The sequence below is a fragment of the Bombus affinis genome, chromosome 2 (assembly GCF_024516045.1).
Source record: "Bombus affinis isolate iyBomAffi1 chromosome 2, iyBomAffi1.2, whole genome shotgun sequence".
NCBI lineage: Eukaryota > Metazoa > Arthropoda > Insecta > Hymenoptera > Apidae > Bombus > Bombus affinis.
Genome location: NC_066345.1, coordinates 240,820 through 268,031, shown reverse-complemented (window position 1 = coordinate 268,031; position 27,212 = coordinate 240,820). Strand labels below are relative to the sequence as shown.

Genomic DNA, 27,212 nt, shown 5'->3' with positions numbered 1-27,212 from the left:
GCTGTTCCTAATATGGTAAAGAACATTTAGTGCAAAAGTTATTGGCATTTATAAAATAGCAATTTCAAAGCTTCTTCTGTCCATCGCTGTATTTGCCAAATAGTTTCGCTTTACTATACGTGGTGCTGTTGCTGGCACGCGCAATTTTTTCTTTAACGAGGTTCAAATAAATCGGTCTCGTTAGAGTCGTTTCCAACGAACGGGCGAAGCACACGAAGAGGTTGACACTGTTCACGTAGCGTCGTAACAATTTATCGACAATAGAACGAGGCAGAAGAACAAATTCATCGGGCCTCAACGTACGTTCGCGGTCTTAATTACGATTTAAACGGTAATTAAGTTTCCGATAGAATCACAATTCCAGTTACGCGTTGCGGCAGCGCTGCACTGCGGTTTGTTAAGTTTTTCTTCGTAACGCCCCGACTTCCCTCGACATTGTTCTCAATGATTTCTAAGAATTCTATTCATTTCGCATTAGCTGCGCTTAATTTCCCAAGATTGCTTTTTATCAGACTTTCTAAGATCTGTTCAAGTGCCTTGAAAACAAAAAAAAAAAAAAAAGAAAGAAAGAAAATAAAATAAAAACAGCAATCATAACAGTTACAACTAAAGATCGCGTTTCTATGTAGTTATGAGAAACTTAAACATACGAGAATCCATAAAACGATATGCAAAACCTGGATATAAAATATCCAAAGTTCGGTGGTCTTTATAATATTCAACAGGTAAATCAAATTCTGATTCTTGATGATTCTTCGTATTACTCTTTAAATTATTATATCCATGCAGCTACGAATTTGCATAAAAACTCGTAGTCCAGCTATGAGCCAAGTGAAAAAAGCTACATGTAACACGAGGATTAGTATCTTATTGTTCATTTAAATGATCTCAGTTTGAAATAATCATCATACATAATATGAAATTGTGTTTGCTATCTAGTAATCATTATCGATTACAGAAATTGGGTTTGCTTATAAATAAACATTATCAGCGATGAGAGTATTTTTTGGTTACATAATATACCACAATTATACAATAAATCAAGTTATACAATAGAAAAAATAATTATACAATATATCATAACCGATTAATTTAATTAAACCATCAAATCATTAACGATGACGAAATTTTATTTTCGGCTATCAATGATAATCATTATCGGTAAAGAAAATTTGTTTGGTTACTGGTAATCATTATGTGCTTATGTGTTTCTAAGCTTCCCGATGACCATAATCAATGGTGGAATTTTTTGAAGCTACCAGTAGTCCTTATCGATACCAGATTTCTTTTTCTGGTCACTGTTAATCATTATTGGTATTTATTCACGGGTCATTATTCATCGTAGATTTCTTTTTTATCCCATTTTTTGAGTGAAATGCACCGGCACTGATATTATAGTAAGATATTTTAGAAAAGATATTTCGACTCTCCTTGTTTACTCGTACTTTACACAAAAAGGAATGTTTCTCGCGGTTTAGCTGTTGGAGTAAAATTACTTATCTCAATAAACACCTTTATTTCGTATTTTAACGTATAATCAGCCACAAGCGCCCACACAGACTCGCGCTTTTGTCAGAGAATCGTGTACATTATATTTGCATAACAGCAGAAAATGAATTTGAATTTGCTTAACATATTAACACGTTCGCAGGAGGATCTAGGAAATATAAAGCATTTGCTCGCAAAAGTTTTCAAATGGAATTACACCAGAAATTACGAAACTTCTGTATTTTACCAAGACTCTAGGATCATAAGATATTAATACAATGTTAAATCTATCTTCTTATGGTTTCATCGACGTATAATACACGGACATTTTTATGAAAATACACTTTCCATATTTTTATCTCTTTTTGATATATGTCGCTGCGTGAACGGTGCTGTGTCTTCTCCATAATTATTTGCATAATAAATTATATCCCTTCAAATATATATATGTAAGATTGATTAATACAAATTTTGATGTCAAAGATAAAAATGTTTTATAGTATTTGAAATTTAAAAACTGTACATAGACTTCCACGGCTGGCCGTGAACGTATTTTTAAAATACACGTACCGATACACAGTTGTTTGAAAATATTCTCTTGAGAAGATTGATTATCAAACACATGTTTCTATCTACACTAACACAAACATTATGAAAGTTAAAGATATTTCTAGTCCTGTTCCAATGAAACTAAGAGAAAAATTAAGTAATACTTAATAAATCAGACTCGTTCAGGCGGGAAAAAATTGAACACGACAAAATGAAACCTATTTATGCTGGAAGTTTTACAATCCGATAGAATAGAGTCTATAAATCTAAACTAATATGAAACATCGGGGTCAGATATAGCCGAAAAAGCATGATAAATAACAGGTAGCGTCACTAAGGAGAATTAAATGCGTTAAAATATCGCTGATTAAGCGAATAAAAACGAGCCAGCCGACCGGACAAAAAGGCTACTGAAACACGATTCCGCTTTTCAGATTATACTGGGCCTTGCAAATAAAAATACATCGTTGTTTCATTGTGAAGCGAGCCGTAAACATTTCAAGCATTATGCTTTACTGTAACGAGATCTAATGTCTCGACAATGTGTCATTTGGCGAATGAACGCTTGATAATTCGACCAATGAGTAAAAGATACTAAACGAATGTCGTCGGTGTATTTATATTTTGCGGTTTCGACTCGACACAATTCGGACCTCACGCTGAATTCAACTGACGTTTCTGAATTTTCCAAGACATTGTTTTCTCTGAAAAAATGGTTCAAGGCGTTCAAAAGCGAAATAATCGTGTCAGATCGATCTGTATGATAATTCTCGAAGCGATAACATAAGCAACAATTGAAAAAAATACATACAAAGTTTGAAGCTGTTTGCTTCCAGTCGAAATTTTTATTCGAATACAATTCACTCGATCGAATGTGCGGTAATACGAATTAAATTGAAACAAATATTGGAACCATTTATGTCGGATACATTTTAGTCGAAGTACGCTAGCTATAACAAAAGCAATCAGCTTGAAAGGAAAACATTGTTTCGCGGTCGAATAATTTCTATCTCTTTTTGACTTTTCATGGGAACTATCGTAGATACTGTCTTGATTTTATCTGTTTCGACCTTGATTTCGTTTTCTTCTGGTTTAATCGAAATATTCTACTTAACATATTCTATTTTTGATATATTTTAATACTAATGAACTATTATGAAATGCATAATGGCACGGATATCGTAATATGGATATTAATAAATTCATTAATAATTTCAACTTTGGTAATTATTAAGTATAAATTATAAAAATTTAAATTAATAAAATTAAATTATAATCTTCTAAATTATAAAAATTTAAATTAATGAATATCAAATCAATAATATTCTAAATTAAAAATCTTTTAAATTATAGAAATTTAAGTTAATGGGTACAAAATCAATAATATTCTAAATTATAAAAATTAAAATTAATAGATAATAAATTAATAAATTATAAAAATTTAAATTAATAGGGATACCAAATCAATAATATTCTAAATTAAAAATCTTTTAAATTATAAAAATTTAGATTAATGGGTACAAAATCAATAATATTCTAAATTATAAAAATTAAAATTAATAATTAATAAATTAATAAATTACAAAAATTTAAATTAATAGAGATTCAATTCAATAATTTTTTAAATTATAAAAATCTAAATTAATGAAAATTAAATCAATAATATTCTAAACTATAAAAACTAAAATTAATAAATAATAGATTAATAAATTACAAAAATTTTAATTAATGGATAATAAATCAATAATTTTCTAAATTATAAAAATTTAAATTAATAAAATTAAATTATAACTCGATAACTTTCACAGTAAAGAAGCTTTTATGAGTTGTCTTTTATGATTTTTTACTGAAACGTCAATTATAATTTCATTGTAAATATTATAAATTTACGTTTGTAGTAGAAGCAGGAGATGTGTTATTATTCTCGTAGTATCTTTTCATTAATTGCAAGACTTCCAGTTAAATCAATATACGAGATGCAACTTAAGATTAATCTAAATTTTCTTTCGAAAATAACTAACACATAGACTAAATAGGAAATTACAAGAAAAAAGTAAAAACTTACTTATCATTATCATCAAATGCAAAATAGCATTGTAGGCCAGGGGATGACTGTACGCGTACATTGATGCAGTTACTGTGAACTTACCTGAAACAGTTCAGATATAATTATATTAATTTTCTACTGTATGTAATTATATAATTTTCTACTATATACTGTTAATTCCATAAAACAAATCGTTTATTTGAATATGATTTTTATTAACTATATATTTGATTAAATGATCAATTTATGGAATGAAAGAATTTAGCGTTTATTGTTTACCTTCCATTGATTACAACGATATAAAGCACAAATTGAAAATGGTACTCCTTGTTTCAATTAAAATCACCACAATGTAATATAAAAAGAGAGAAATATTCAGAATGATGGGCAAACACTTATAATGAGAAAAATAAATTTCAAAATTTAAATTATTGGCTTGCATTATATTGAATTATTAGAAAAGGTAGAAAAAGTTGTCCTTTTAATCCTTTAGAGCAGCCAAATTTTTTGCGCCCTCGTTTAAAAAATTTAAATTAGAGGAAATTATCTGGATTCTTGGAACGATTAGTTGCTACGTACATTCGATTCAAGTTATTTTAATTATCTTTGCAATAATTAAAGCAAATTTCTACGTGTGTATGTGTAATTTGAAATGGCCCCAAATTAGAAATAATTAAGATAAGAAAATGTTGAATCGTATTAATTCCATCAAACTATCAACTATTAAAAGGACCTGAAGCAATACAATATGTTCAAAACTTTCCATTTCTCACGTTGACCGTCACGGTAATCGTCGGTGATTCACCTTATTAAATTCTTTTAAAGTCATAAAGATAAGACAAATTTTATGGGCTAACAAATTTTCAACAATGTGAATAACTCAGATAACATTGTCGTAATAAAGTGTGTAAATACTATAATACAAATGCAATAAGATATTCCTTCTGCAATGATATAATAACATACAAATATACAACATAATGTAATTTTTTTTTAAATTAATTGTTATGGTGTAGTACATTTCAGTCTATCACAGCTGCCACAACAAAATATATTAAATTCGTGTGGCAGTCGGTGTATTAGCCACTCCATCTACGTAAACGTATCCTCTGACTCGACTTCCACTGTCCCAACATCTATAAGGAACAAACCTACCATATAGAAAGTATTATCCAGGATGCGTCACCTTCCACTTTTCTTCCTTTTCTGCTTTCCATTACACTGTCAGAGGAGAGAATGGCTTCTAAGCCCTCGTTTACATCAGACAACTTTTAGTTGAACGATTGAGTTGGTCGTTCAAATTCATCCGTGTAAACACCGTGTCAACCAAGTTGAAGTAACTCCAAGAAACCGTCCATTCTTTTATCTTTGGTTGAACGACTTGGTCACTTCAACTATAGTTGCCTAACGTTTATGGGTTCAATGGATGCTATATGAAACAGCTCCAATAAAATCTATACACTTATACTTATTATTGAATGACCTAGTCAGTTCAAGTGGACTTGCCTAATGCAAACAGGGTTCGGCGAATGATGGTAACAAAAATCTGTGCGACAAAATCTTCAACCACTGCAGTCAATCGTAGCTGACAATGGGACACTTCAGTTGGCAGACTGAATGCAATGAAGATATGAATGTCGTGCCGACCATTGAAGCGTTAGACCGAGAGAAAGAAGCGAGAAAATTTAAAGCAGAGAATAGAGTGAACGTCAGCGAACGTCAGAGACGAGGCACGGTCATTGTCTGTTATTCGTCTTCGGAGACAAACAAGCGAAACAGGTATTGCAAGCAACGAAGATGAATTGCCGCGGTTGGGAGCCGCATCTGGTTCACCTAGCTAGGCCACCTCCCGTAGGAGTTTCTGGGCTCATATCGCGATCGTTACGTGGGATACGTGTATAGGCACATACATATCAACCTCCACTCCGTTTTATGTCACCTGGTTCAAGCACTGCAACAACGAAGATAAATGGTCCCGTTCTGATTAAGACCTCGATACTCAACCTGGTCCCTTGTCCTTCGCTTGTCTATCGTATTGTCCTGTTTTGGTCTCGTTTTATACGTCTTTCGGTGGAAGACTCGATACAATCAATGTAATACTGATCGTTCGATAGGAGGAAGTAGCCTACGAGCAGTCAGTAGGGATTTGTTTTTCTGTTGTAGAACTTATGAATTTTAATGAGGCCGGACTGGTTTTCAGCGGAAAAGCGCGTTGAGCGAGACATTCGTCGTTTACTTTTTCTTGGTTGACCAAATTTCTTTACTCCGGAAGGAATAAAGGCAACGTATATGGTAAATGGCTATGGATATTTATGGTAATCGGCGATAACCTCGAAAGAAATTTTACGATAATCACCCAACAATTGCTCTTTTTACATACGCTTTTATCGCTTGTAGATAGAAATCGTAAGTAACGTTGTGTATTTAAATTTTTGACCAAAGAGACAAAAATAAAGTGAGGGATCTGAAAATATTTAAAGATATTTATTAAATACCGTTATTTCGTGTTAATTAATGATAAATTATTTTATTTACATTTACAATTAATTTACATGGCGAATTCATTAATAAATTGTCGAGATGGTTTGTTATATTTACAAACTTTTATTATTCAGTTTCACTGCTCGAAAGTTTCGTTTATAAACTTTTTCTCGCTTAGAAATTCTAAATGAATTTTTCTTTTTGATATCGTAAAAAACGTAGAGCAACGAAAAGAAAATAGAAACATAAAACAAGTAAAAGTATTTGTGGCTATAAACATTTTAAATTTTACTTATGTATCGATCAAATACCAAAAACCTGTAGTAAAAAGAAAAATTAATGAAAATACTACTGTAGAACTTTTAATACTCTGATATTATCATTGTAATCAATAACAGTACAAAAACAATTTCCTGCGTGGGAATTCTATTCGAATAAATACTCACAAACGGTATAAAAGGCTGATAAATATGTATCGTATAATAATGAAAACCTGCAATTTTTATTTATAGCATTATTAGCTAACAGTCTTTAAGAAAATGACTTATCCTGCGCATATACTGCTATATTTGTATTTAAATAATACCATTTGCATGTAATATGCATATAACTGTAACGTGAGTCTTTGGAAATTACGGAAAACTATTGCGTTGCTAAACTAAAACGCACATTTTAATATTATAGCTTTCATAAAACACGATTAAATTGTATATTTAAAATAATATATTACGCAAATCAATATATGCATATTATTAAAATTCTAGCTTTATACGTGGTATAAATAAAGAAATCTTTAGGGGAATCATAGTCTTCTGTTTTTCTGTGTATTTTCAAGACACGAATATCTCTGAATAACGTAAGAAAGATCGTCATAAGAAAGATAAAAAAAATGAAAGAAAGATAAGCAGTTCTTCTTAAATATAAATATTTGCGTAGCTAGATGAACATTAATAACTGATTTTCACGAAATTGCAGGCATATCGCTTCGCGCATTTACTCGCCTTTCGACCGAAGCTTGGGCCTCGTCTTATCAGAAGTACAGATTTAAAAGCAATCTTGTCGCGATAAACGTTCTACGTTGATAAACGGAATAGAGTGAAATTCTGCTAGGTTCTGGCGAGATGGCTCGCGTCCTACGTACCATTTGTTCAACATGAAATTGACCATTAAACTTAATGCATGCTGAAAATAAACTTAATGTCGCAGCCGTAAACGTGAATTTATTACAGAAGCTAATCTCCGAGAATAACTTGAGAATTTTTTAAGCGCGTAATATACTTGTAAATACGTATGCAGTTAGAAGGAAAAATATGTAAACGAACAGATAGTGGAAATAAGTATTTATGAAGTTTAATCGAACCAGTACCAGCGTCATAAACTCAACTTTTATTTATTATAAAGCCTTATGTCTCATAGTGCATAGATTATTTAATAAATAATTGAAATTACGGTTGAAGTACGATTATATGAACCTGTCGAGAGACAAGCTGGTTCATGTAACCAGGTCGTTCATATAATAGGAGTCCACCTATTTCTCCCCACCATTTATGATTGTTCGTTCACATAACAGAAGCTCATATTCATATAAGAGGATTCCACGAAACATTCGCTGTTAAATACATAATAACGTTACAGACTGTCATAAGAGTGTGTCACATAACGCGTGACTCTGTCGTTTACATGATTATTGTTAAATGTTCATATAAGTGGATTTAGTCGGCGACAGTTCAGGTAAAAGCTGAGCTAAAGTTTACATAACCAGACACTGCTACAATTTCGTTCGTATCAGCCCACTGCCTTTTTAATATTTCCATTTTCTCTCCAAACAAGCAACATTGAACAAAAGTTACCTACATTGCTATTTATTTCTGTCTCCAACTGTAGATACATAGAGTGTTTTAAAGCAATTTTAAGATCGCCTCATACGTAGCAATTTTCTAATCGCGTTATACGAGGTCCTATCGCATTTGTGTACAGGATGTACCAAAACGTGTGCGGCCCACTTCAGGAATAGACAGCAGGCAAGAAAACAATGAAAAAGGCTCATAGCTATTCGTTATAGTGATTTTTCTTCTTCAATAGTCCAACTGATTACTTCCACGATTTGCTCATATTTAAATAGGTAGGTGAATTTAAGTCCACTAGATTTGTATTTCTGGGGCACTTGAAAACGATTGTGTATTCGATACCAATTGCCAGCGTTGAAGTACTTCGTGTATGTATACGACAAGGTTGCCAACAGATTCAACAAGCACGTGGAATTTTCGAGAGATTGCGAAATCCTCTGATACGAGGACTGCAAGCTCACAGCTTCAAGGTAAGCAGTTGCGGATCATCGAAGCACAAAAATGGCTGCAAATTCGAAACAAGGTCGGGTAGAACACGCGTTTACGTGAACTGTTTTCGCTCTTTTTGTGCCTCCTGTCTGAGCCTGAATCGGGTCCCACATATCACGATACACCTTGCGTGTATACAAAACTTTACATGAAATTTCCTTAAGAATTAAATGTCACTTCAACAACAGCAGCGTAAATGTTTTCTAGTCGAGTGATGCATATCCCTAAGAACCTCGAAAGGTATGTGTAAGAGGCAATTTATAACCAGAAAATGGAGCGACTTAGTGACAAGGAAAAGATTGCTCCTTGGTAATAGCTTTTGTCGAAGGCACATGCTCGACGCTGCTTTCTGCGATGAGTTATCAGGCGGATCCAAATATTGTACATTTTTCAGAAGAATATGGTTCGGCTGGAATGCGATAGCGATCGTGAGAATCGAGATGATACTTTCTCAGTCACACTATGTCACAATTAACGGCGATCGACATCATCGCAGACTCTCAGGAAAGTTAGAGCAAACATCTACGAGTCGACTCTTTAACAAGGAGACAAAAGACAAGGCGTGCGACACTTCTTACCAGCCTTTTATAAGAGTTGAGACTTTTCTCAGACACCTTGCACGCAGAGATCGCGATACGTGAAGATTACTAAGGCACAGACAGGTAAAACATACGATATAGTACTGCTCATTTACACAATAGGTTAGCTGGAAATATCCAATCGATCATTCGTTTCTTAATTAAGAAACTGAGAGAGAAACCGGCAGGCTGACAGGGAAGAGGGAACCAAATAGGCTAAGCAATATCGTGTCTTTCGTGTAGATAGAACAGGACGTTGCTATGTTTCATCTGAAAGAGATCGCCTGACGAAGTACCTGACGAACTCAAAATAAACGAAATCATAAGCATTGACCGTAAAATCTGCAGGAACACCTCTATAACACAGTAATGTCACATAATCGAAAAGTTGGCTTGCGATGAGATTGAATCATCCTACGTTCCGCTGACAAATACACACGAGATCGATTGAGACAGTCCTGGAGGAACGATATTAAGGAACTTAACATTTTAGTTCAAAATCAGTGGAAAATGATTCTACTTCTCGGACTTTGTTTTCAATCTTTCAATCCGATTATAGTAGTTGCTGCAAGCATACTTTTGTTGCTGTACGAACAACGCCACGAACTGCGCTCAGAGCCAGCAGCTTTGCATTTTGAAAACGTACAAATTCCTGTTCCGTTCGCGGGAAGTTGAAACAATCTCTGTTCAAACTAATTGCAACACGCTTTGTTCGGACAATCGAGTTTCACGAATAATTGAATAACTCGATTTCCACGCGAGAGAAGACCTTTTATTCCAAACTGTTTTATAAATATTAGTTGAAAAATACAGACAAAAACTTGTGTGCTTAGACGCAAGTAAAAATGTAACGATTTCTTTCGTCAGCTTTTATTCCTGTTCCAATCTTTTACGAGGAACCGTCCACAAATTTTCCACTAATCGACATTTCGATAATCCATCATTCGGTTAATCAGTGTTCTGATAAATAATTGAGCCTCTACTGTATTAACAAGATTAGTTATACATAGTTTGTTACACGTAATCAATTACTTCTTGTTTGACAGCTAATATGTAGTACTTACTTGATTAGAGGCGTATAAGCTACATATTATCATTATTTGGGAGAAGATTGCGACCGAAGGAACATCCGAATCAAACGTAATTCCGATTGTCTATGGTAATTAATAGGGTAATGATCAAGCTCTAATTATTTCTTCCGCTCTGTTAACTCCTTTGCTACTCGATTAAGCCAAGTATTGCAATTGACTGTAGAATCAGGTACCGTTATATCTTACCAATTAATAATACGAAGCGAAGAACACACGAGTACGAAAGTATCGTAGAAAAGTTACAAAAAGGCCAGTTAATTAAAGCAAATAGGTGTATCTGCAGCGTTAACTTCGAGTAAATTATTTCCATTATGCCGTGATGTAGTTTTGATTAAAGTTAAACAAGTATTAAATTGGATATTTACATGAATTAAAAATTATTTTCTACCTATGAACAAATAATTCCTTCTAAATAAATGGAACTAAATTGATTTTATTTGCAAATTTTAATTGCTTTTATTTTCAATAGCGGTTATTCTTCTTCCACTATGATCAAACATTGCTTTCAACTGTGACTTTCAAATCAACATCAATACGTTCTCTACACAATGAGCATAGAGTGTCGATGCATGTAAGAATGTCACGATTACATCACAATACATTCCATTGCCATGTAATATAGAGTTCATCGCATGTCTGTAGACCTTAGCAAGCAATAATTTGCACTACGCTTACGTTTCATTTATGCTTTATCATTGCCCTTTATTATTACGTACCATTCTTTTCATTCGAAAGAAGAAAAATCGATGCTTGCATAATACTACATCAGTGTGTCCTACTCGATAAGTATTGTGATATAAGTGAAGGTGAGGTACGTACATCAAGTCTGTCTTGCGTAAATCTATTCTTAAGAACTTCAAGTATGCTGTATATATATATATAGACAGTGGAGTTAATCCGTCAAAGGCTTTGCAATATCTGATTGAATTCCGTAACATTAGTATCGTCCACTTCTGCATATACCGATTCATTCGATAACAAAATTCGTTCTCGTGATACTAATTTTTTAAAAATGCTATCATTAAAAAAACGACCTTTTGTTTGCTATATTGAATCTCTAGCTATGGTGTTTGATATTGGAAGAAAGCAGGATTAGCAATATATATAATACAATTCTTCTTACTTGGACTTCTTTCTTCTTTGCCAATCTCCTTGGCTCTAATATGCAACAATTGGATTTACCGTGCAATTTTGTTTTCTCTCTAATGAAATATTTATTTCCATCTGAAGCTTTGCTCCTATTCACATGGCGGTTTCTATTCAGCTCATTCGATGGTGTGTTACTAAATGCAGTAAATGTTACTAAATGTTAAATTCAGAGTGTATCTAAGGAGAGTATGTATAATTACAAGACTGCGGATTTTTACGCATTTATGCAAATTCTGAAAATGCAAGAATGCACATAATAGACAAAGATATACGAGTTATAGTAGAATAAGTGAAACGAAGTTTTATCAAGTGAAACGAATCTCTGTTTAACTTGTATATTTTTCATTGTGTCTGTAAAAATATAAATTTGCGAAAAAATCCGCACTCTGATAATTACATATAGCTAAATATTAATTACGTACTAGTTAATTACAATTACACTATTACGTAAAAGAGTTATACGCAATCATTTAAGATTATATTGCATTTTTAAAGTATTTTTTAAGGAAAAAACAGACGTACGACAGATGAATTGATTCAACGCAATTAATTATAATCGTACAAGTAATTAAAAACACTGGGAAGGGATTGAACGAAAATTAAATTCTTCCAACTGTTAGAATTAAAACGAATTAATTTTATTGGTGAATTTAATGAGAAACGAAATTTATTTAACATTTGTTTCTGTTTTATATTAACGACTGATCTACTATCTGATTCTGAAATAAATGATTAATTACGTCACGTGAAATGGTTCATTAGACAAGTACATGTTCGTAACTTTGAAACATGAAGATCTTGCAAAATTGTATATGCAAATGAATAACGAATAGATATCCTATTTCTCTTATATAATTATTTATGAATATATATGAGTCGAAACGTAACATAATTAAAGGAGCTGAGCAGAACTGTATAAAAGTAGTCCACGAAACAAGATGCTAAATACGATAAATTGGGTCAAACGTTTCAGTTCGAGTTCTTTAATATCAACTGCCATCGAGTTCATAATTATAATGGCTTCGAAAGAACGTTTTATAGTATAAAAATATTGCAAAATAATTCAAACATTTGACAAAGAATATATATTCAATCGCCATATATTTATTTACTACAGGCTTTTTTCCCCTCAGAAGACTCAATTTATCATTTCTATGACAGCGACTGATAATCATAACATTTGAATGACAGAGGAAGAACTATGAAAAAAGAGATCGTACAGCAAATATCAACATTACACGAAGATACGTATCGCTAGAAATAAAGAAGCACACGCATTAAAATGCGCTGTAACACAGATATGCATATTTGAAAGTGACAGTTCAGCTTTTCTATATCATCTGTGTGCAACTGTGCACACGTCTCACAGCCGTCATTTATTTTGCTGAACACCGTGCACTGACACGAGATAAGCAATGAAATCCAGAGGAACGAAGACGACGCCTGTGCACAGGATATGAACCGCCACGGTTGTCGTCGTTCTATTCTCACACGGTGTCCATCTCAGCCGTAATCGCGTGCGCAAGACATTCCCAGACGAGCATTTTTTCCTTCACAGTTAAAAAAAAAATCAACCTTGATCGACATCGACTGGAAGCGCAGAGGGAAGAAAGATATAGACGATCAATGGATATCAGGCGTTCGTGTTTGATAAGCGTTAAATCAAGAAGACAGAGGACATTGGTGGATTTTCTTCGAATACAATATCTTTTTCCTGCATCTAATTAAAAAAAAGAAAAAAAAGAAAGTAGTAGTATAGTATAATAAATGGATCTTTTATAGTTTGTCCTACGCTGTCAAATTGTTCATACGAGGGTGTATTTACAGTGGCCAAATGTATTTACAGGGAATGCCAAATATCAGCATAATATTAGAGAAAAGAAATCTATCTGACAAGAACAATTAATAGAATAATACACAGTGGCTATAGAAAGTATTTCTACACAATTGTATTGATCACAGCAGTTATATGCTATTTCATTAAGTTGTAACATATTAAATTTCATATTAACAGTATTTTCATGTGACTACCAAAATGTAATAAAAACGAATATTGGAATGGAATCTGATAAAAACAACGCTTCAAAGGCACATACATTTTTATATGTATACTTCAAAACAGGTAACTATTACATATTAATATTGTACAAAATGTGTATTACAAAGTTACCAGTACATAATCATATGTACAAGCATGATATTAAACACATCAATGTTAAACTTCCTTTTGACCACCACCGTAGTTCACTATCTGATGAAAATATTTGTATCGTTCGATTTTAGATATTGTTTAAAGATCAATTGTGTACTCCAAATTGTGTGTCTGTATATGTTAAATATTAGCTAGTCAGAATATATGAAAGAGATACTATTACGATTATTATTAATAATTATTAAAAAATACGTATAGTAAAATGTAATATACAGGGTGGTTGGTAACTGGTGGTACAAGCGGAAAGGGAGTGATTCTACGTGAAAAAAGAAGTCGAAAATATAGAATAAAAATTTTTCGTTTGAGGCTTTGTTTTCGAGAAAATCGACTTTGAATTTTTGCTCGGTACGCGTGCACTTTATCACGTCTCGTTATAACGGATCTCACCGTAGATCGTTAAGTTTGTTTTTGCCGTAACGGAAAATTAGGAATACATAATAAAATAATATGAAGTAATCATAATGTTTATTATTACAAACATTGCTGAAAATGTTGCCCATTCCGCCGAACACATACTTCTGCTCTTCTAATTAAATTTCTATGAACACTAACGTATTCGATCGTTTTAAAGTATGAAACGCTACAATAATCTTTTCTTTCAATTGCTCGCAACTTGCGATTTCTTCAGAATAGATAATTGATTTAATATGGCTTCATAAATAAAAGTCAAGCGGAGTTAAGTCAGGAGAGCGTGGTGGCCAAGCTATTGTTCCGTTATCCGTTATAACGAGACGTGATAAAGTGCACGCGTACCGAGCGAAAATTCAAAGTCGATTTTCTCGAAAACAAAGCCTCAAACGAAAAATTTTTACTCTATATTTTCGACTTCTTTTTTCGCGTAGAATCACCCCATTTCCGCTTGTACCACCAGTTACCAACCACCCTATATACAAGTTGTTGGTTTCTTTGATTTCCTAGAATATTAGATATATTTCATTATTGAAACAAATGACAAGACTAATAAATACCTTGTTCTCTATCCACTAAGTTATATTGAAACTAATTACAAACATACGTGCAATATGATATTTTAGATCTGTAAGACAGCAAGACATGTACGACAATTTCATTAAGTGAAATTAAAGCGCTGAATCACAGCAATTTGTACATAACAATTTATATACATCTACTTTACAAGATATTTCAGACACTTGAAGAATATAGTCACCTTATTTTAATCGAAGCGTTCAATCGAAGCTGATGGCTGGCGTAAAAAGATTCTTTTCATATTTAAAAGAACGAAGTGCAATCACATAAATAGTTGTCGATTCAATTTTAAAAAATAGAAATGAATCTCTACGTCCAAAGAAGACATCATTCGAAACTATTTAATTTTGTTTAATGAAATTTTCGTATACTTTCTTATACCACTTCCAAGTTATAGTTCAATTACAAGAGTTACTCTATAGAACCAATGAATTTTACATTACACTCTGAATACCTAGAGGCATTTTGAAGCTATAGCACAATTACAGGGGCTATTCTGTAGAACCAATGCATTTTACATTACATGGCGAATTCTATTGATAGTCCAGTCAATAGAGCTATTGGGATAGATTTGATCTGACCTAACGGTTTCTTTTGCTGAACAAATCGCTGCCAAATATCATAGAAAATGAATATTTGGCATTCAGCTACTTGAAAAGTTTATGCTAAATTCATGGAAATTTGATGTGACAAAAGTGACCACCTTTTTCGTAAAATGTTGACCATGACCATGTTTTGTGAAGAAAAAGTTACTTATATTTTTTGATCATTGACTCTCATTAAATCAGAGAAAATCCATCCCAACAGCTCTGTCAATAATATTCATTGAGCCAGTTGTAACGTACATGGACTTCATCTTGCAATTTAACGATATTCTTTTATTCGGCTCGTCAGAATCACAATATTGTTCGACGAAATTAAACTAATCACTGCACTATAGATTTTTACGCAAATTCGTATCTTTGACAATATAATTAAAAACGTAGGACCTGAATAGGAAATTGCTTTATTTATTGTACTACCAAGTGTTATAGAAAGCACTATACTCTGGACATTGTATGCACTTTTTCCACCTACCGTAAACTCCACATTCTGTCAATTATAATTCTTAAAGTCACAGTCCTAAAGACGAATAATAAGTACCGTGAACGATACGAGGAGGAGGAACGATACAAAGAAATATAACGCGTAAAGGTTACAACGACGTAGACTGATATAATCAAACATTTCCGAACAAGCCAATACCCGATTCAATATTTAACTTCCAAGTACTTAGGAGCTTCCACAGAATGGTGCATCCGCCATGAAACGCTGCAGTAGTAAAAAGAAATCGGCATCATTTCACGTGACTGGGGACGTTAATGCGACTTCAAGAACCCGTTTCTAAGAGCAACGATACGCTATCGATGTCTCACCGGTAGCAGCGCGCTGATATTTGTTTCAATTCGACGCCGGAGCTGCAGTCTTCGTGCCTTCAATCAAAGAACCGCTGAGCATGCAAAAGAAGAGCGAAGTAAGAAGGTAATCTAGCAGAGAGATTGGCGAATATGTAAATGAGGAAGAAGGGAAATGAGAGCTCGAAGATGGAAAATGGCGAAGATAAAAATATTGGCTTGCTCTGTCACTGAATACCTTATTAGGAGCTAGGATCGGCAAAATTCTTGAAGAAGGTCACTAACGAATGTGTGTAAAAGGATATATAGCAAACCATTCTGCTCGCCAAGCCACCATGCAATAGAAGAGGTCGGGTAAAGCTGTTCAGACTGCTAATTGGACACACAAGACCGACGCGTAAATTTCTGTTACAAAGAGAAGCTCCTCCGTGGTGCGATCCTTGTGACCTATCACTTACAGTACAACACGTAATTCTAAAATGCACGACGTTAGACGAACCACGCAACAGATTGAGGATCCCCAAGGAACTCAAGGAAGTATTCAGTTCGGAATAAAGAAAACCTGCTGAAATGTATCAAATCAAAAGACATATGGCACAAGATCGTATGGTATGAGATGTATGGAAGAAGAAGAAGAAGAAGAAGAAGAAGGAATAAATAGCGATGGGCTTAAGTATGTTGCAAGTAGATTCGAACCATCTATCAAGTGTTTTAAAAAAAATAGGTACTTTTAAGTAGATTCTAACTTAAGCGCGACAGAGTGAAACCCTCTGTGAGTACGTTGAGAAGCGAAAAAACTACACAGTCGCAAGTAGAATCGAGTAGGACTGGTCGAATAGGTTCGAAACTCGATCAACGTCTGACGAGCATCGAAAATTCTTCATCCTTTGGAAATCATGGAAATCCAGTATCATGTGTCCATCGTCATCACGTAGAAGGAATGAAGCATTATAATACATAGTGAATAGCACTGGAATCCTATGAAGTGAGCCTTGAGTGGCGGATTCTTAAGTACAGATTCAACTTGATCCCATCGCTAGAAATAAAACAATAATGCAACGTGGCAATATAAATGAGGGTCACGATGCGATAAATATCCACGAACTACTCGCAAGTGTTCTCTCTTCCACGTTATTACACATTTTATTTCGATAGAATCGTCAGCGGATGCAATGAATTTTCCAATAAAAATGATACAACAGATCTGCCAACGATTTCATATTTAACAATTTCCGCCGTGCTGGTCGATCAAATATGGGTTTTCGAATCGATATACGCGATAATGAAGTGTTAGGAGAGCGATAAAGAGAAGTAAAAACATACGAGATCATGTTAATACGGATTCAGCGAGAAAAAGATATCGAAGAGAAACAGAGAGCGCGATAGAAGCAGTAATGAAGATGAGCTGTAATTACGATAAAACATTGGAAATTTTGTTCATTTCTGTCCCCATTAATGTGAAACAACAGGTTTCGAAAATTTATTTTGAGATACGGATAAAATATATTTCTCTACTTTATCAGAAATTATATTATTTTTGTTCTATCGTATTTCGTTATTTTATGCGACAAAACGGCTGAACAATAAAAAGGTTCGAACCGATAATTAAAAATTGCCCGTGCTAACGTAATTAACAACGTGTTTTATATAACGCGTCCACGCAACGTATTGTACAAAGGTTATTGATAATTTTATTGACGCTGCTAGCATTCAGATGCACGTAAAATTTCAAATGTCAACTGAGACACGAATAAACTGATCGAACAATGCAATACGTACTTTTTTCTAGAAAAGACTGCTAGAAACGCTTGAAATATAAATGAATCGAAAAATTCTGTCAGTAGAACGTATCATTTTTATGATAGATGCTAACTCGGGGCAAAATAAATAAAGCAATATTGTGAATTAACATTGAAATGGATATTTGACTGGTTACTAAAATATATCAGAATCATTGAATTATCATTTGGTTCATGTTATAGAACAGATAAACTGCAGATGATACCTACAGATGCCTATGAAAATTAGAGAACTAAGGGGGTGTTCTGAATTAGAACGTTCTAAAACAGCGACTTTTTGTGATTTTTGTTTAGAATTTTTAATTTCACACTATTTTCTGTTTTTCCTTTTTCTTTTTTCAGTTCATTGAGATGAAAAATATATAATAATTTAATCCTTTTTTGGTTTTTTGTTTCGATCAAGAATTACGAGGTGGATCTTTGGATTGAAAAGTCTAGCCCGTGAAATAGGCTTAGAAATCTGTTATAATTATTTTTTACTTTAAAAAAGTTTTTTTGTATTCGTTAAATATATATGAAACCACACCTCAAAATTCAATAACATCATTTGTTTCTTTCCCTTCTAAAAAAATCACAAAAAGACGCTGTTTTAGAACATTCTGATTCAGGACACCCGCTTAAGGCGTATTTAAATAGAATTATCGATTTCATTACAATTTTCCGAAAGAAATGGAACGTAAACCAAAGACTTTGCCTTTCCTTCTCGTAATACTCGTGCGTATAACCTCAGTTCGTGACTTTTCTATATTCTGCATCCAATTCGTCCGACATATCTTCAATAAACTGAGAGTTTTCAAGCCGATATTACAATTACAGTAAGACACAAATTTTGAGAATGTATAGCCAACATTACGAGAAAATCTGACAACGTCTAGAAAATTGGCACAACACTTTCTGTATACGTAGCATTTCTAAGGCTCAGAAAAGTATTCATTTTAATCTTAATTTAATTTCATTAATTTTTAATTGAATTAATATTCAGTAAGCTCTTAACCCTGTGCAATGTCACATTCATTTATTATTTATTATACAGCAGTAGGACTCAACATCGCATTTGTATTATTTACTACAAGTATTTATACAAGTGTTTATATTATTACACCAGTTTATTGAAATTAGCTAAAATATTGAAATAGCAGAGAACTATATGACGCTGGCTTGACGACGATCGACTGACGAAAGTTGAAAAATGTCGCGCATCACAAAGGATTAAGGGAATTAAACTAACATTAGGATATGCCGCAGAGAGGAACAATATGCACACAGCGCCGTTATAACTGCGCTGGGAAGAAGTAGCGACTACTAGACCACATATCAGATTTGACGATAAGTTGAAAAGAGGAGAGTGCAATATCGCAAAGCCAGCTTCGGGCCCGGTGAAAGGAAGCAAAATTCCAAGAGGTAGCGCGAGGCGCAGAATCTTATCGTCCATAATGCATCGAATGCCTTCGAGTACCAACGATCTAACTCGCTTTCAGAAATACTCGCTTAACGTCGCGTTTTAACATTTTATATTTTCATTAAAAATTAATTTCCTACTACAACATCGATGCTGCTGTATCTGGCTTGGTTCGGTGCAAAGAAGATAATTTAACACGAACAGTAATCTGATTAGTGTGGATCTTATTGTAAACGTTAATTTATAGAACCGAAGTGAATCTTCTCGCGAAGAAAACTGATAATTAACGTTCATCATCTAAATGAATGATGATACGTATTAGGTAATACCCATAACTAGGCTGGGAACAGTCTGCACTCGACCTGTAAAATGCAGGATTTTCTATAGGTATGAGATTATTGGTATATTGCATTCGGATCATTCATTCGCTGCATGTAAATTGCTAGATGCTTTATTTGTGCAGCAATAAATCATTTCTTTTCGTGATGACAATATTTCCAATAAAATAAGAGTAAGATATAGAATCAGCTGTTGATGAACTTACATGAGACATCTAAACGTAAAGTAATATTTTTTCCTATGCAACCTCATTCCCAAATAGAACCTCTGATAAAGATTCTTCGAATACGCGTCCATTTTACATACGATTTTTATTTACGTAAATACATAATACGACAATACATTACGATAATACATAAATTTATTTTAATATTTTTCTGTTTCCTACTGTTCGAATATAAAAATATTCCTGTAAAATAATCTCAGATTTAACAACGATAACTTCTGCACCTAAGAAGTCATGTCGAATATTCTGTATAACCCATAGAGAAGTTGTAAGCAGAAAATAACTGAAAATTATTTTTCCATTTAAAAACAGGGAATACTATGGAAAATGTTCAGAAAACTCTACAATTATGTACAATTATGTCGACAGAAAAACTGGATTAACTTTTTGCAATTCCTATATTAAAGGAGAAGTTATTGAGCAAAAAGTATTTGCTCTTTGTTGTTCACCTCGATTATGTAATGCAAAAACACCAAACAACAGAGATTCGGCAATTGTTTGCATTTGACATTCGCATTTAATAAGGGCAAACGAAAAATGGAGATAAAATAGAAGAAAAAACATGTGTCTTGATTACAAATTTATCTTTCCGAACTTCCAAATATATTTTCATTCTTCTACTATAATATCACGATTTAACAACCAACACATTATATAGAAATTAATATTTTTTAACGAATTTTAATTTTGTTAAAAGATATGGCTGTTCAGACAAACAACAAGAGCACGTATGGAAAATATAATTTAAAATATAATTTATTGCTCGGATCATAAAGCATCGCTACTCAAATGATAATCAATGGTAATCAACTTGCGTTAACGAGATCGTTAAAGACATAACCTAATTATATCTGATAATCGTCGTTCGAATTACTTTTTAGCTCGATGGTCATGACAAAAATAAATAAAATTCGAAGTTACTTGGATCGATTTTTCCTAACTAATCACCGCAGACGAATTAATCTCGTGCCATGACAGCCTGAACAATTCGACGCTAGAACTTATAACTCTATTACTCTCGCGTGTGGATGCAATCTAATTTTCAAAAACAACACGCAATCGTCATCTGTGCGAAGTACGAATTCGCCCCATCGCTTTCCTTGCACTTGCGAAATTCAATTGGCAAACTATGCTCGAAAATTGAATTTCATGCTTGCGATTAACTTTTCGTCAGACACGACTATCGTGCTTTACAGCTGCAGCCACTTCGCGCTAATAATCGAATACCAGAATTACGCGCGACTAATAAACAACACCTGTGTATTGCGATTGTTATAATTCTTTTTTTATTTACAATACCGTAGAAACACACGCTTCATTTCGGTGTTTTACGATTTTCTAAGAAAATATACGAAAAGTGTAAATGATATAAAAATGATAAGTAGCGGAGAAAAGGAGCTTAAAATTGCTGAGAAATTTATCTGTATACATGTACGTACTACTAGCAACTTTTGTATTAGATATCTTTAACCATGTTGCTGGCTATTCTGTGATTATATTTCCTCGAAATCTTGTCGAAGATGCTCTTGTCGAATACAATCTTCTTTAATAAAATTATGGTATTTTTCTATCGCTTAGATCTAAACTTTCTGTTTGTTTATTACTGTACGTTTCAACACGACATTCACTGTGTTCCATAAATACATAAAGCCAGCCAGAAACTTTTAATTTTTATATATTTTATATAATATATTATATAAAATATAAATTTTATATATTATATATATATATTAATTTTATATAATTTATATATCTTTATATATTTAATTTTTATATATTTTTTATATATTATATATATAAATATATAAAAATATATTTTTATATATTTTTATGTGAAGATTGCAGGAAAAATTACTACGTTTTATTGTCATTTTATGACCAGCAATATTTTAAGATCGTCAAGAAGGCGGCAAGATAGATGCATAGTCCGGAAATCAAATTGAAAGACGATGTTTATAACGTGAGACTAATCCACAACGTAAAATTGCCTGTAAAAAATGGAAATGTGACTTCTTGTCGTCCTTTCGTCTTGCGTTCTTCGTATGTTTTGTTCTCTATTTGAGAAACCTCAATGAAGGTTCGTGTACGTTAATACGATAAGACACGAACTATGCCGTGTTTACAATCGTTTGAGAAACAGTTCATTCTGTTCTTGTACGTAAAGGATAATATATTTTATTCCCATTGATAAAGTCGACGTATACAACAGGATATTTTATAATAAAAAAATTCTACTCACCGTACGATAAGATGAAAATGTAATAATAACTAATAACACTAAGCGTGATCGTTTGATTCTGCGTACGTCTATTCAGCTTCTGTTTTGTTGTGCGTCAGGCTTGCATAAAAATTGGAAATTTCTGGACGGTTTGATAGTTATGAAACGCAGTGTACTACCCTGTGAGAAGAGAATATTTCAGCGAAAAACTGTGAGCTTCTATGAAGCATGCAACAACAATGCGTCCGATCGACAAGCACTTTGCAAATATTATATCACAAACAGAGAAAAAGGAAAACCCTCAAAGGTTGCACATTCCACGTTATTCTTCTCCAGTCGAGCCAAAAAAGAAGTTACAGTTTACTATGCAGACAATAACGTTGGTTCCTGTGTTTTTGCTGTTTTCAGTCCACCATGCAAAGAAGTGTTTGTGTATCAACAATAAGATAAAGGTCACAGAGGCGGCAGAAAAATTGCTATAGAGAAAAATACTTTGGCGAGATCGTTACAGCATGGGAAAAGCGAAGGCAACAGAGGCAAATAAATTCCCGAGAGTATTTCGTCATTCTATTAACCCGAGAAAGGTTGGAAGGCGTGGAAATGGTTGAATTTCCTATCGAAGCCCGGCAAAGGCCAAGCGAAAAGTCAGGCTTGCCTGCCGGATGCCGCGTACAGCTCGAACGTAAAATCAACGACGTTAGTTATTTCAGAGTTAGATTGCCAGTTAGGCACACATACATCAAGCATTTTCGCTGCGAGGTCAGGCCGCGGCCACTGTTACAAATGGAAATCATTTAGTCGATCGTGTATCTGTGCGTCAAATTTTCACTGCGAATTGAGTGGCCGATTGGCATTCATGGAATTCGGCCAATTCGTAGATGCCGACGAATCGATTCCACGGGCAAATTACTCTTGGTTTTTCGAACGCGGAATTTACTGCGGAATGCGATTATTCAATAGCCCCTTTGTGTTGCGTAGCAAGACGTTTAACTCTTTGCAATCGAATATGGCGACAGTGGCGATCTTTGGGAAATTTGTATTAAAAGTACGACAGAACTTCGCTTATAGGAACCAGCTTTTGTTTATCGTCGGTTTATGTAAATATGTCGCAAGCGAGCCTCTACTATCATTCGAACTATGTTCGAGCGTATTTTTAGTTATACGTAGGCAGCAGGTTTTTTCGAGGCAGAAGCTTTTTTCCCAAATTTTTGCTTCGTTACTGTCTCCAGTGACCTTACTTTTCGTAGATAACTCCACGGTAATTCCGAGTTGATTGGCGCAGGCCAATAACAATGGGGAAAAAAGAGGAAAGTTCTAAAGTCGTATACGTCCGTGCGTTTTGTCCAAATTCACATATCATTGAACATAGTTTGTGTCGAAACCGTTGTTCCACTTTATTCGTCCGAACGTCAACCTCTGTTATATCGAAGCTCATAGCAGCAGCACGCGGTGAGATAGCGAGCGAGCTTCTATTATCCGAACCGATCGGTTACTCGAAATATTTTGTCGCCGGATCGATTTGGGTAAACAAAGTTCTACTGTAGCTGATATTACGTTGTCCGAAAAGTTTCTTTCGTTTTATGAGAAAATAATAGACGCGCAACTTTTTTATATTATTTTGTCGAATTACGTGCGATCCATTTTCTTCCGTTGAGATAAACACCGCGACATTTCACGGACTTGGTTTCACGTTTGTACGAAGGTGTACTGTTGTAAAAAGCACGTTTGCGAAAGAAAAATACTTTTCGGACAGGCAAATACAACGTATGTATTAGAATGTCACCGTATTAAGTACAGTGGAGCTCCGTTTATGCGAACCTGCTGAGAGATAAGTCGGTTCATATAACCAGGTCGTTCGTATAATAGGAGCCCACTTATTCCCACCACTTATGACTGTTGGTTCATATAATGGAAGCTCATATTCACGTAAGAGAATTCCACGAAACATTTGCTCTTAAATATATAATAATGTTACAGACTGCCAAGCATAAGAGCGTGTCGCATAACGCGCCACGCTACTGTTTACATGTTACAAGGAGGCGGCAAGAACTGTGAAATCTCGAGCCAGTTGGTTGTACATGTATTTGATGCTTTAGACCGATGGTAGAACTGTGACAAAAAGATTTGAGCGCGTGGCTCCTTGTATTCGAGAAATTAATCGAGAAATTATGTTCTCGATGCGGCAATTTCTTACGTTTTAAATGTTTTTATTGCAATTTCCACACGCAGAATTGTAAAAATATAAGAGTGCTATAATGAATAAAAATAATCCAAAATTTATCAAAGTAAATGGTAAAAATGTAACATTAAGAAAAGAGCATCATGTTAATGTTAGAAGAATTCATAAAGTGAGATGTAACAACAATCTTAGTGCTAAATACTCGCGGCCTATGTCGCCCGTACGGACGGTGCGCGTCTAGCGCTGACGATCGCTGTGAACGGAATACTTTTTCGTTAGACTGAACTCTGTCGATTGACTATTCAAAGCGCAAATCGTAATAAGTTATAGTAATTCTTTTGCACGAGATTAAATGATTCAAGAGCGTTATTTTTTAGTTATTTTTAATTATTTATTATAAACATTGAAATTTACAGTTAACTAGAATTTGGGTAATAAACTAGAAAACAATAAACTAGAAAACTAAATTTAGTAAATATAACACAAGTTAATAATTTAGTTGTGTGTGAAAAATTCAGTGCTTGAGGAAACTAAAAAAACCAGATGTAGAGTTTTCTTACAAGTGGTGACCACTTCGACAATAACGAGGCACTATTGGCATTTGTTTACTGCCGTAAGGAATGCATTTATATTTATTTCACACAAACGTAATAGTATTACTTCTGCGTAGGTGTTCGGAAAAATTGAAAAACGCATACATGCGTCCTTAGTCCATGCCGGGCACTTACAGAAAACGCATATATATGTCCTTAGTCCATACCGATAGCTTTCGCCAGACACCTATATGCGCCCACAGCACTCAAAGGGTTAAAATAAAATTGTAAAACCAGTCAATTTGACTGGTGCGGTAGTTCTAGTGTTAATTCCTCGGAAACAACGAAATATACACTTGAATCCTTTCTATGTTGAACATCGAATGCGTAAGATCTCCTTCATATAAATAGATTTCTTCTAAATGGAATTCTACTACACATACAAATAAGTGCAATTATATAAAATTAAACTCGTGTAAATACTAGCATAATGTGTATAAAAATATTACTTCGTGAGTGGGCAAGAGGCACAAAAGCATTGAGAAAAGTTCGTACGAACGTGCATCCTGTTTGACTTTGTTTCAAAGTTATAGCCATAAATCATTGCATTTCCATGATACCTTACGTCATATAGGTAGAATGATGCCTCGTTAGAAGTTTAGGTGCCTAAAGGAGTACTCTGTCAGCTTTTCATCGCTCTATTTTGTCCTGAAAGTCGGATGGCACGGTAAACTTGTTTCGACTAGTTGATAGCGTTGTGAGAAAAATACGTTGACCTTATACGATTAACCTCTTCTCTAGTTCGTAGTGTTGACTACAGTTGACAATCGCCAAAAGCATACAGCCTGTTGTTATCTCTAATCGGCTGTTCACATCCTCCTGTTGCGTCGTTCCGGGCACTTGCTTGCGAAAGGTCTGTCAACTTTTGTGTAATTTCTCAGCTTATATAATTATTAGATTTCACTGGTTGTCGGCTTGAATTTTAAACAAGTATTACGGTACGGTTAGACGGCGGATGGAAGAAGGCCGTATCGAAGAGTTTAAGACAGAAAACGAGGGGAAAAAATGATCGGGCGCGTCGGGTAAACAGGATTCGTGCACACGGCGCGCTTTACAACTCGTTCGCTTCCACGCGCACGTTCAACCGGATCCCGCGTAAACATTTTAAAGTTCACTTTCTAAAGTGCATGTACGATGCAGCGGGGGAACAATGCAGAGGCGGTGAGAGCTATGTCTCGTCAAACGCGTAGGGTTTACGAACCAACGAGATAGTTTACTTCGGGCGATAGATAAAAATGCGCAAACATCTTCGGTGTACTTTAGCCGGAGACGCATTTCTGTCGACGCAACATTCTGACGCGGAAATATCGCGCGGATACATTACACGTTTCCTTCTTCACATTTTCTCTCCTCCCCTTCCTTTCTTTTTTCCCCCATTTTTGTTTGTTTAAAATATTCCGCGCAATTTGCAAGATAAATACAGCGACTCGCAGGTTCGTTCACATAATTCGATATTTTAGGAAAAGCGGATATGTGTTTCTGCTTTATGTAGGATGTAAACGCTGTTGTTACCGCATCTATTTACACGGAGCTCTCTTTTACGAAACCCGTGTATATTTTGAATACCCGGATTCGGTTCTGTTGAAACTTTCGGGCAAACAACTTGAACAAATTTATGAGCTTTAATACTCAATGAGTTCTTCCGCCTGTTTTCACTGCGTTATTTGGTCTTTATCTTTGTGGTAATTGAGCCCGTGACAAGCGAAATCGATTCGCTGCAATTTTTGTAAGTGTCTTAATTATAAAATTGATCGCAACAATCTGGGTACGTGTTTAATACCGAATTTCTTAGAGAAACGAATTATGTAATCTCGTAAGTTCAATTATTAAAAGAAAATGATAGAAATGAGTGGGAATTTCAAAGAAATTCTTAAAGAATTCTGACATTCCACACACTTTTCTTTATTTCTCAATTTCTCGAATTAATCAATATTCTTCCGAGCAGCTGAATTACGTCTGTAACGATTACTATCTATACCTGGTGTTTAAAATCGATGCAATTTTACTCCATAAACATATTATAGGATGAGGATAATTCTGCCAAATGTTAAAAAGTACCTACAGTCAAAGATGAAATACACAAGTCCAGAAGCAGATATAACACAAGAGTCAACAACCACCACAACCCACTAGTCACCCAACTACTG

The 27,212-nt window shown here is 34.2% G+C and overlaps 1 long non-coding RNA gene across 1 annotated transcript in view; it reads left to right on the top strand.

The window, feature by feature from the left end:
• Positions 1-25,163, top strand: part of LOC126924027 (uncharacterized) — a 291,770-nt gene extending 266,607 nt beyond the window's left edge. The window contains exon 2 of the long non-coding RNA XR_007713382.1: positions 24,803-25,163. This is a non-coding gene — a long non-coding RNA (uncharacterized LOC126924027). The remainder of the gene's footprint in view (positions 1-24,802) is intronic.
• Positions 25,164-27,212: the final 2,049 nt, after the last annotated feature.